Consider the following 11,340-nt stretch of genomic DNA (forward strand, 5'->3'; position numbering starts at 1 on the left):
AAAAACCTTACAACCTAGTTTTGCTATTCTTAGCATCAAGCACGGGACCCCAACTGGACTTTCTTGTGTATTAATAATCATAAAAGCAATATAACCTTTTTATGCATCAGCAGAGATTAGATATTTCTTATATGATGCACACCCTTTTTAGAGCTGCCAAACAGGTGCTGATGGTGAAGTCACATAACCTGGCCTTTATGGCAGAGTGGCAAGAACAAAGTCTGAAATTAGTGTAACACAACACTTAAAAGAAGTAGTGCTGGTTCATTGAGACCAAGATGTAACTTATGACTTACATGTAAATCTTGTTGTGGCAGGGTACTAACATTATTATTTTTTATTTATTATTTTGATGTGGTTGATTTTCTTCAGTGGAGACAATCAAATGGGTCAGAGTTGAAGAAAAAAGTGGTTAAGGTAAAAGGGCTGAAAATAAAAGCTATATTGAAAAACCTTAAAACTGGGCAGAACTAAAGCAGCGAAAAGATATAATTATTTTTAAAGTGCATCTGATTACAGATGCACACCTATTTTTCCTAAACAAGTTTTAAAATTGGGAATATTTTTCTTCCTCGGCAATTATATGACAAACGCTACATGGACGTGGGAAGTGGGGGTGCTGCAGCACTCCCTAGTGGCGAGAGGGAGATTTCAAAAAAATTTATAAAAAATACTTTTGCAAAGTATTTTGACTTTTTTATTTTACTATTACGTGTATTTGGATTTTAATTTAATTATTTTTAAGCCTAATCAACACAAGTTCATGGAAGTTAAGTTTTCATGGCAGCATCAGGCAAGCTAGTGGTCACAGAGTAAAGAGGGGGCCTGCTTGCGGCAGCAGGCTAGTAAATTTACATAGTTTAATGACAGAAGCGAGGAGGAAATATGTAACCGAAACAGATTTCAGATTTTTTTGGAAAACCACCACCAGTGTACAACACTGGTCTGCAACCATGACAACGGAAAGCAGCCGGAGTGTGGAGACTGTCCGCCACTGTCCCGCCTCTGATAGCAGTTGCCCCGGCAGGCCCAGCCCCAGCACCCGCAACCCAACCTAGCATGTAACCAGGGCACCGTGGCTGTACAGTAGCTCAAGGGCATGGTCCTGCCGAGCACTTTCATATCTATTCGTGGAATTTACCGTAACCATAGTATTTTATTATTTATTTTTTATTATTGATTTACTTTGATCCTGTGTTCTTTGTGTAATGGACGTGGAGAATGTTCAGTAATTCGCAGTTGTAGGGAAGTGGCTGTTCCAACCATTGCATTTCCGAATTCTCCCGAGTGATCCCCGACTTTACACAAGTGAATAAAGTGAATGTGATAGGTCGATTATCAAGGGGGAGGGATTGTTGTTGTGGACGGTTTGAAAGCATATTTGGTTGTGGCCGGTCTGTCTGAAGTATCTTGCTAACCAGTTAGTAACTTAGTGCTAGTAGGTTCCCAATGGGAAATTACATTGGGACCAAGTAGCACGACATTGTCAAGGAACTCTGACTATTTCAACCGTTGTGCATATTAGCTGCGGAATATGAATCAAGATGCTATGACTGAAAAAATTTGATTGACAGATGACCGTTGATATATTATTGGCCGAATTTAGGTGTACAAGCCGACGTATAACTAACCGGCCTGCATAAAAAAATGAAAAACCCTCACAGATTTTAAGAATTTTATAATTTTTGGAACAATATGGTCTGATAAAGAGTATTTATAGATTTATATACATGTTTAAGCCAGAATGATTTGAAATTTAAATATGACTTCCCTACGACTTTAAATAGTATGATAAGATAATTATTTTCTTGTGCTTTGCTTAAAAGGATTTTGGAGCTAATAGAGTCACGTGTGACATAAACATGGTGACTTAGGTGCATCCCAGCTGACAAAATCTACATTGTTATAGTGTTATTGTGAATTTTAATTAGTAGCGCATATGTTCACCTGAGAACTGGTGATGTCTGTGTAAATGAAAATAAAGTAGTGAATATAAATCTATTTATCTATTTATTTATTTTTATTTATTGTATTTTAAATAGGCCACATAGGTCTTTTGTCCAACAAAAGAAAATAAATATCTCATCACACCCTCTGTTCAAAATGACATCCAGCGGCCCTGAAAATCTATGAGAGATTTTATAAAGAAAAACTTTTCTGGTCCAGCTAGTAAAAAAAGTCAGTTGGAAGCCTGAGAAGAAACCCCAATGCACCTAAACACCATACCTCAACCATGGCCTAACCTAACTATAAAAGAACATCAGTGTCACACAAGCAGGTAGAGATTTGTTTTTAGAACAGAGCACAGACCAATAATAGAAAGGTAACCCTTTTGTTCCACTGATATAAATAGATCTAAGAATAATGTTTCCTCTTGGTCCCTGTTAATGCTCGAGTGTAGAATATACTGTCTTTCCACAGCAAAGACAATGTTTCAAACAGTAATAACAAGAATTGCAAACATGACGTTATGTAATTTGTTTCCCGTTTTTAAAGTAGTTCAGCCAGTTAGACTAACCTGTACATCAATATGATTACTTCAAACTTTGACCAAAATGTATTACGGATTCCTGACTTATAGTTACAACAGAAATCCTATTTACAACCAATTCAGTTTATGTATATAGCACCAATTCAAAGCATGGCATCTCTTTACAGAGACAAATCAACCAGATCATACAGTCAGATTAGTTAAAAGTTTTCTGTCAAAGGAATACCAGCTGATTGCATCGACTCATTGACTTTTCAGCAATCCCTCACACAAAGCATTCACGTAGTGACGGTGGGAGACAGTGAGAGCATAACGCTAGAGGTTGAAATAACAAATACTGCAGAATGGAAGAATATAAAGGTAGAATGAAGCAGAACAATGAAAAGGGGACCCTATGTCCTCCAGCTGTCAAAGCCTAAAGTAGTATACTGTATGGAGATAGCTTAGGATAGCCTGAGCCAATCTAACTGTAACATTAATCAAAAAGGAAACTTTCAAACCTTGCCTTAAAAGTAGACATGGTGTCTGCCTCAATGAAAAAAAATGTAGTTGGTTCTGCAGGAGAGAAGCCTGATTGCAACATGTTTTTTTTTTGTTTTTTTCCCCCCATGCTTTCCCCATGCTGTTTACATTTGATCACTGCTTTACTTTATGAAAGCTGTACAAAATGAAGTTTTGTTTTGTATACACCCTATGTATACAAAATGAAAATCAGAGCTGTCTAGTAGTTGTCCCAGTCTTCTTTGAGAAAATCTAGGAACCATTAGTAAACTTAAATTGAGAGTGAAGTGCTGTAAGGAACATAAGGAATGACCAGATCTCTGATATAAGACAGAGCTTGGCCATTTAAGGCTTTATATGTCATAAGGATGATTTTTAATTATATTCTGGTTTTAACAGGAATCTGGTGAAGAAAAGCTAAGATAAGAGAGATACTCACCCTTGGGCTGTAATGATCTTGGCACTGATAACTGGCCTGATTACTCATTTCATTCTCCTGCCTACCTCCGCTCAGTTTTTATTACCTTTCATCTGATCCCCCTGCTTCAGTCTCTATTTAACCAACTTTCAACCAGTCATCAGTGTCCCATTATTCGAGTCTTTCGTGAGAGTTCTGTAGCATACAGTGTTTCTGATTGCCTTATTCTGACCCGTTCTGCCTCTGGACCTCTGAGCCTGCCTGCCCCCTTTCTGATCTGTTTGCCTGACCTTTCTTCGGACTCCTGCTGGATTGTGCCTGTGTACAAAATCTGGAATTGATTGCTGATACGGTCCTGGATTTCCCTTCGGTACCTCTTTGGATCTGTGATCTCCTGGCCCTGACTCCTGAGCATGTTCTTGATGTTCAGTCTCGGCTTTGGGTTCACCCTCTGGATTATCCTGCCTTCCTTCGTCTGCTCAGTTCTGATCTCCTGCCTGTCCTCCAACCTCTGAGAATTCAGTGATTTGGACTCTATTGCCAGTGCCAGTCAGGTCTTGTTGGCAGCCGACCGGCTGGAACCAACCCCATCCTCTGGAAATGGACTGAACTTTAAGACCAGGTTAGTGACTCACATATTCATTACCATCCTCTGCCAGATAGTGGTGGTCACTAAAGCCGGACATACACTGTTCGATTTTTTCAATCATTGCATGCAGCAACACTCACACTGTACGATGAAACTGCAGGGTTTAAAACAGGGGTGGGCAATTCCAGTTCCTGGGGGCCGGTATCCTGCAACTTTTAGATCCATCCTTGATCCAACACACCTGAATCAAATGGCTGAGTTACCTCCTCAGTATGCAGTCGGTTCCTGCAGAGTCCTCCCAATTATCTGATTACTTGATTCAGGTGTGTTGAACCAAAGGCACATCTAAAAGATGTAGGATACCGGCCCCCAGGAACTGGAATTGCCCACCCCTGGTTTAAAAGCTCACAATGCATATTCTCACACTGTCGGACCCGATTCACTGATGCGATCTACCTGCTCACACTGAACGTCTGAAAACCATGTCGGACTCAGCTCCACAGTGAGATGGCACTACTCGGACTCTTCTATCCGGAAGCCAAGTAGAAGAGGAATATGTAGATCACTAGAGTGAAACTAGCTGCCTTGGCAATTTGTGCAATTCAGTGTGCTGAAAGCCCAAAAGGCAACAACATATTTGGACAAAGACATGGCAGAGCAAACTTGCCTACTACGGTCTGTCTTTACAGAAAGAACTCCATTTCATTCGCACCCCCGCCACGCTTATGTGTTTTCGTTTTAAAGAAAGAAGAAGAAAAATCCTTGTTTGTGCATGTGCTCTAAGGGATTTGTCCATGATGTACGACTGAATTTCAAACACGTTTGATTTTGTCTCGACCTCATAATTCCTGATTGGAAGGTTTTTCGTGAGAGGCTGATTGACTCTTGTTACCCCCTGTACACTACACGATTCACGACGCACGATCAGGCTGAGAGTCGGCCTGATCGAAAAATTCTTGCACGAGAAGAAAATTGGCCTGAAAAGGGCAAAAAATAGTACAGTGTATGCCGGGCTTAACCTGTGTTCTCCTTGTGCAAAGGTTCCTGCCTTAGATGCCGACGCTGTTCTCTACATCTCCATCTTAAATAAGCATTTTGTGAAGCCTAAGTGTATGGAAGTAAATATGTGCCATCAGAATTTGAATAAAAAATACCTCTGAAATTTGAATGTTGTATATTAGTGCTTACTTTTTCAGTATAAAAATAAATTCAGAATATATTTTTAACCTAAAAAAAATTCAATGTCATTATTTGTACATTAAAAAAAAAATTCAGTGTAATTTTTTTTACATGGTTGCAATTTTCAGTTATTAAAAAAATTCACATTCCCGTTTCAAAGTGATCAAATTTTCAATGTACATATTTTTCACAGTTTAAAATTTCAGTGTTAAAAAATTCAGCATATAAAAAATTCAACTTTTCAAAATTCAGATGCAATATTTTCGTTGTCCTCCAATTCAACTTGCTCAAATTCACTGTCTCAAATTCAGCGTCTAAAAATTCGCTGTAAAAATGGCCAAGGTTACTTCAGGTCACAGACATTAGCAATGGATGTCCGATTCCAACATCCACCTAATCACGTGACACAACCGTGATATTGAAGAAGTACCAGTATCACCCAGGCTGGTGACCATGGAGGCGAACTCAAACCCAACGGTGAGTTTAATGCTTTCATATTTCTGTAGTATATTTTATTTTGCACATGAAGTTTGATACATTATCTTAAAGCCTGATTTAAAACACTGGTTTGGGCCGTTAATCTTACACCGTGAAGTGCCGGCATATCACTTCTCGCTACCTCCGAGCACCCCCCCCCCCCCAACCCAACACCCCCCCCCCCCCCCCCGACCCAACATCCCCCCCCCCCCCCCCCCCCCCCCCCCCCCCCCAACCCAATTTCCCCCGTTTTATTTAAAAAAGAAATACCATTTCAGGAGATGCTACCGCTAATGTAGTAAGCTAATATGGCTGCCTTGTGTGCTTCAAAGAGGGGCTGTGAACAGTTCCGACCCCACTCTGATCAGCTACTGTATTGTTAGCTCAGAGGTAGCGAGAAGTGATATGCCAGCACTACACGGTGTAAGATTAACAATGGCCGAAACCAGTCTTTTAAATCAGGCTTTAAGATAATGTATCAAACTTCATGCGCAAAATAAAATATACTACAGAAATATGAAAGCATTAAACTCACCGTTGGGTTTGAGTTCGCCTCCATGGTCGCCAGCCTGGGTGATACTGGTACCTCTTCAATATCACGGTTGTGTCACGTGATTAGGTGGATGTTGGAATCGGACATCCATTGCTAATGTCTGTGACCTGAAGTAACCTTGGCCATTTTTACAGCGAATTTTTAGACGCTGAATTTGAGACAGTGAATTTGAGCAAGTTGAATTGGAGGACAACGAAAATATTGCATTTGAATTTTGAAAAGTTGAATTTTTTATATGCTGAATTTTTTAACACTGAAAATTTAAACAGTGAAAAATATGTATATTGAAAATTTTATCACTTTGAAATAGGAATGTGAATTTTTTTAATAACTGAAAATTGCAACCATGTAAAAAAAATTACACTGAATTTTTTTTTAATGTACAAATAATGACATTGAATTTTTTTTAGGTTAAAAATATATTCTGAATTTATTTTAATACTGAAAAAGTAAGCACTAATATACAACATTCAAATTTCAGAGGTATTTTATATTCAAATTCTGATGGCACATACAGTAAGTGTCTATCAAACCAAGTGTATTTGTAACCAAGTATTACATATCAATGCAGCAAACAAATGTAAGGCACTTTATAGAATTAAGTACAGTAAAAAATACAACACAAAAAACAGTAGCTTCGCTCACCTTTGTCTTTATGTATAAATCCTCCTGTTTTACTTCTTTGAACCACATGGATTAATTATCTTCATAGAGACAGTTTATTTTTTCTAAATGGCATTGTAAAGACTGAATACGTCACCTCCAAACCCAGTTTTCCCTCCTCCATTCACAAACTCTGATGTTTTCAGTGTCTTTTGCTAAGCCAGCAGACAAGTGCTGCCCGGGGCCATTCCTGATCCTTCTGTCCTCTTCCTTGCAAAAATCTCCTCTTCCTGTACGGAAGTTTATTGTGATCGCCCTGACTGTCACCCACACTTCCCAAAGGAAAGTGACAGCAGCTTTACTCACCCGCTGACCTGTGAAGACGACAGAGGAAGCAAAGAAAACAGAAAATTAGTGGGTGTACTTGTGGATATGCGTGTATCCTGACTAAGGGTTTCTTTTCTCTCCATTAAGGAGTCAACATAATACTTGTGAAATCAGCAAAACTTTTGTATATCTCATGTGTTTAGGACCCAGTCTTTCTCTGACCTTCCCAACACCATCCTTATTTCTCGTTCTGCCTGTTTTTAATTGTTTTTTAATTAACTATCTGAGCTCCGAAAAACAGAGGCCAACATATATCATGTGACTAAGATCGCTGAGCCTTGAAGAGAGAGAGAACAAAGTGGATAGATTGAATGATGGAAAGATTATGTCCATCTGCTGTGATGATCACTCTCCAACTTTATCTGGCATTGGCATTTTCTCAGTCCAACTGGCCCAATTAGCCCCACAGGACCCCGGAACTGGCCTCGTCTTGACCCAGTTTTGGGCTTCCATTCTGGGATTGCTGACATATTCATCCCCCCACTGAAATGCTCGCTTCTTCCTACGTAGGGGTGTTCAACAAAGATTAACCTGTGGTCTCCTAAGAGGAACTATGTGTTCCAGTTGTCTGAGGACTTTTCTCTTAAAGAAAGGGATGTTGAAGATGAAAAACAGAAGAAAAAAGGATGCGTTTAAGAGATGGGTGTAGGTGGGGTGGATGGACGGAGAGATTGTGGGTACAGAAAGAGATACAGGGAAAGGGCAAGTGAATCATACTGAGATAAGTGTGTGTGGGAGAGGGTTAACACAAAAGTGAGAAGAGAGAACAGTGTAAAGGGAAATGCCTAAATGAAAAGCTGAGGTGGAGGTTATGCGACCGAGCCAAACAGAGTGGAGGAAGGCTTTGCACAGAGGCAGAGATGGAGAGATAAAATAATGAGGAAGCAGGAAGCATGAGGACATAGGATGGATTAAACTGTGAAAACAGTTTTTTTTGTGTTTTTTGCTTGCAGTTCGAACCACAGATGGGTAGTAACTTGTTGCAATTACCCATTTCAATCATTTGAGTAATTTTTCAAATTAAATGTTTATCTAGCTGTAGTTTAACTGCAAGGTGCTTTTACGTAAGTTGTAATGTCTTTTGAGTATTGCTACTCTAATTTAGCAAAATATTGTGTCACAACAGCCACCTCTGGTTTGAACTACATGTTTTTAAGTGTTATTTCAAACAATTTATATTTACAATATTAATCAATAATTAGGGTTACCCTTTTTAATACTTTTGTCATAGTCGGGGGTTTTCATATATACAATTATATTTGTTTAAATTTTCTTTAAACTGGGAAACGGGTTAGTCCCACTCGGTTTTCTTTCAGTTTTCTACAAATTTATCAAAACAGCTTGCTGGAATTCTCCCCTCTTACTCCTAATTTTTCCTTTTATTCTTCTCCTTATCTACATATCTTAGCAATCTTAGTTAGGTCTGATGAAAGGCATAGATAGACCAATATTTTAAAAGCTTCCCACAGATGTTTTGCTGAGGACTGCCTGGGCTACTCAAGGACTTTGTTGAGATAAATTTACGAAGAAAAAGGTCCATCTGAGATCCTCCCTGGGATACTTCAACATCTTCACAGGAGTTAAGTTAAACAGCTGACAAACAAGATTTGAAGTAAAGAATATTTGTCAACCTCTGTTGTCTGTGCAACGGAAACCAAGTGGTAAAGTCAGTGGAGTAGTCTGTAGACCTGCAAGACTGAAATGTCTTAGCTAGATAAGGAAGGCTACAAAACAAATTTAGGTGATGTAGTTGTTTAAAAAAAAGCACATTGGTAGCTTTGTACATACATCAACTAGTGATGCAACCTGGACACATCATCAGTGATGATACCTGGTATCATAGAGTGTTTCGGGTCTTTCAAACATCATACACTCTCCTCCAGGCGACCCAGCCGGGGTTGATCAGACCCCAGCTTGTGTCCAGGTAGCGCGACCCTGGCCGCGGATCTCCTCTCCTGATCCACAGCCACCGCGAGGCAACCTCTGCTGCCTCTGTGGCCTCCTTGATGGCCCTTCACTTGCTGGCCCCTGTGATGCCCAGCATGCTGTACACCCTGCAGAGGGACTGGCCAGCAAACCCTCTGCATCCCCCCTCAATGGGCTCGCACCTTGCTCGCCACCCATTGAGCCGACACTGCTACACCAGATCGCTGTACTTAGCCCTCCTCGATGCGGTCTTCCCAAGGGGCCGTGAGCTCCAGAAGCACAACCTGCTTTGATGTTGCTGAGGCCTTAGTGATGTTGTGGCCACATTTTCTGGGAACTTCAGTGTTTCCCCAAGTCTGCCATCAGCTCACAGTCGTGTGCCATTGTGAGCAGGCCAGAGGAAGAGACTCTGGCAACAACTGGTGATCCTTCTCCAGCTCTGATGAAGGAGATATTCTTCTTTGCTGGGCGGAGGCGCTTGCAGTGGGCTATTCCATTGCAGATGGTGTTCGCTATGGCCTTCAAGACCTGGTCATGATGCCAGCGGTAGCGCCCCTCACTCAGGCTCCTCGGACAGCAGCTCAAGATGAGCTCCAGGGTCCCTCTCTTCTGGCACAGGGCACACGCTGGTGATTCCACCTTCCTCCAACAGAACAGGTTAGACGGGCTTGGCAATACGTCGTATACAGCCCGGACCAGGAATTTTATGCGCTGGGGCTCGGCTTTCCACAGTTCAGTCCACGTGACTTTGCGCTCTGCTGCTTGCTCCCATCGCGTCCAGGCTCCCTGCTGCTGCATTCCAAGCACCCTGCCGGCCCGCTCTTCTTCAACTGCTGCCCGCACTTCTTCCTGGAGCAGCGTTCTCCTCCTCTTCTCCTTTGCCTTCCCGAAGCAAGGTGTTGTGATGCTACCAAGGCCTGCTCTTTCCCGAGCCACTGTCCCCACCAGAGTCCTGTGCCGCAGCCGTGACTATGCCACTTCCACAGCCTCTGCTGCCCTCCACTTCCGCCCCGTCCGGACCTCGATACCGGCCTGAGAGACTTTTGGGTCACATGACTCTGTATTGCAGCACCTCCCTAGTTCGGCTCACCTTGAATTCCTCATTCAGGCTGCTGAAGGGGAGCTTTAGCATGTTGTTCTTTCCGTATAGGGCGATGCTGCTCAGGCTCCGCGGTAGACCCAGCCACTTCCGCAAGAACCTACTGACTCTCCTTTCAAAGCCCTCAGCTGTGGAGATCGGGACCTAATACACAAGGAGGGGCCAGAAAATCCTTGGGAGGATGCCATGTTGGTACACCCAGGCCTTGAACTTGCCAGGTAGACTTGATTTATCCACCGTGGCTAGCCAAGCCTCCAGATCTTGATTGGTCACGTTGATGGCTGCTGTGTCTCTCAAGCTGCAGTTGAAAACCTTCCCCAGACTCTTCACCAGCTTGTCGGGGATGGATGGTATCTGGGTGCCGCCAAGTGTAAAGATGAACTTGTTGGTGACTTTTCCTCTCTTTAGCACAAGGGATCTCGATTTCGCGGGCTTAAACGTCATGCGGGCCCAGGTGGTCTGTTCTTCCAGCCCCTTCAAGATCCACCTGCTCCCTTGGACATTTGATGTCGTCACTGTCAGGTCGTACAGGCAGCCGCCCCTGTATAGGTAATGTACGACCTGGTAATGCCCACATTACCTATACAGGCATTACCCAGGTAATGCCTGTATAGGTAATGTAAAAAAAAAATTGAAGTATCCAGGACCAAACTGGCCATCTGACCATATTGAGAAATCAAACTGTACATGTTCATTGCCACCAGAGGGGCTAGAGGCTTAAGGATCCAATTGGTTTTAGCCAAGGCCAACTGTAAGCGGGTTAAGAAAAAGCCTTGTACACAGAGAGTTCTAAAATAATTCAGATGAAAGTAGGATGGAGCTTCAATGTTCTCTTGTGAAAACTTAAAAACATCCAGAATGTATATAAAACCTCCATTAATGGGGAAGGAAGGGGAACTAGTGTGTACAGCTGCTAAGATGCAACCACATATTTTACAATAAAATTTAGTCCACATTGGTCTCTACTGTATCCTATGGGACACTAAGGCTAAAACAGCTCCTGGTATAATAGTTTTACAAATACATTTTGCACAAAAATCATAAATAAACCATAAAACAACTTTTTTATCTGTAGCAGCTAGTAGCAGCTATCCTGGGTCCATCCTGGGTCCCTTCC

This window comes from Cyprinodon tularosa, unplaced genomic scaffold, assembly GCF_016077235.1.
Source record: "Cyprinodon tularosa strain WSP-4 unplaced genomic scaffold, ASM1607723v1 ctg24, whole genome shotgun sequence".
Taxonomy (NCBI): domain Eukaryota; kingdom Metazoa; phylum Chordata; class Actinopteri; order Cyprinodontiformes; family Cyprinodontidae; genus Cyprinodon; species Cyprinodon tularosa.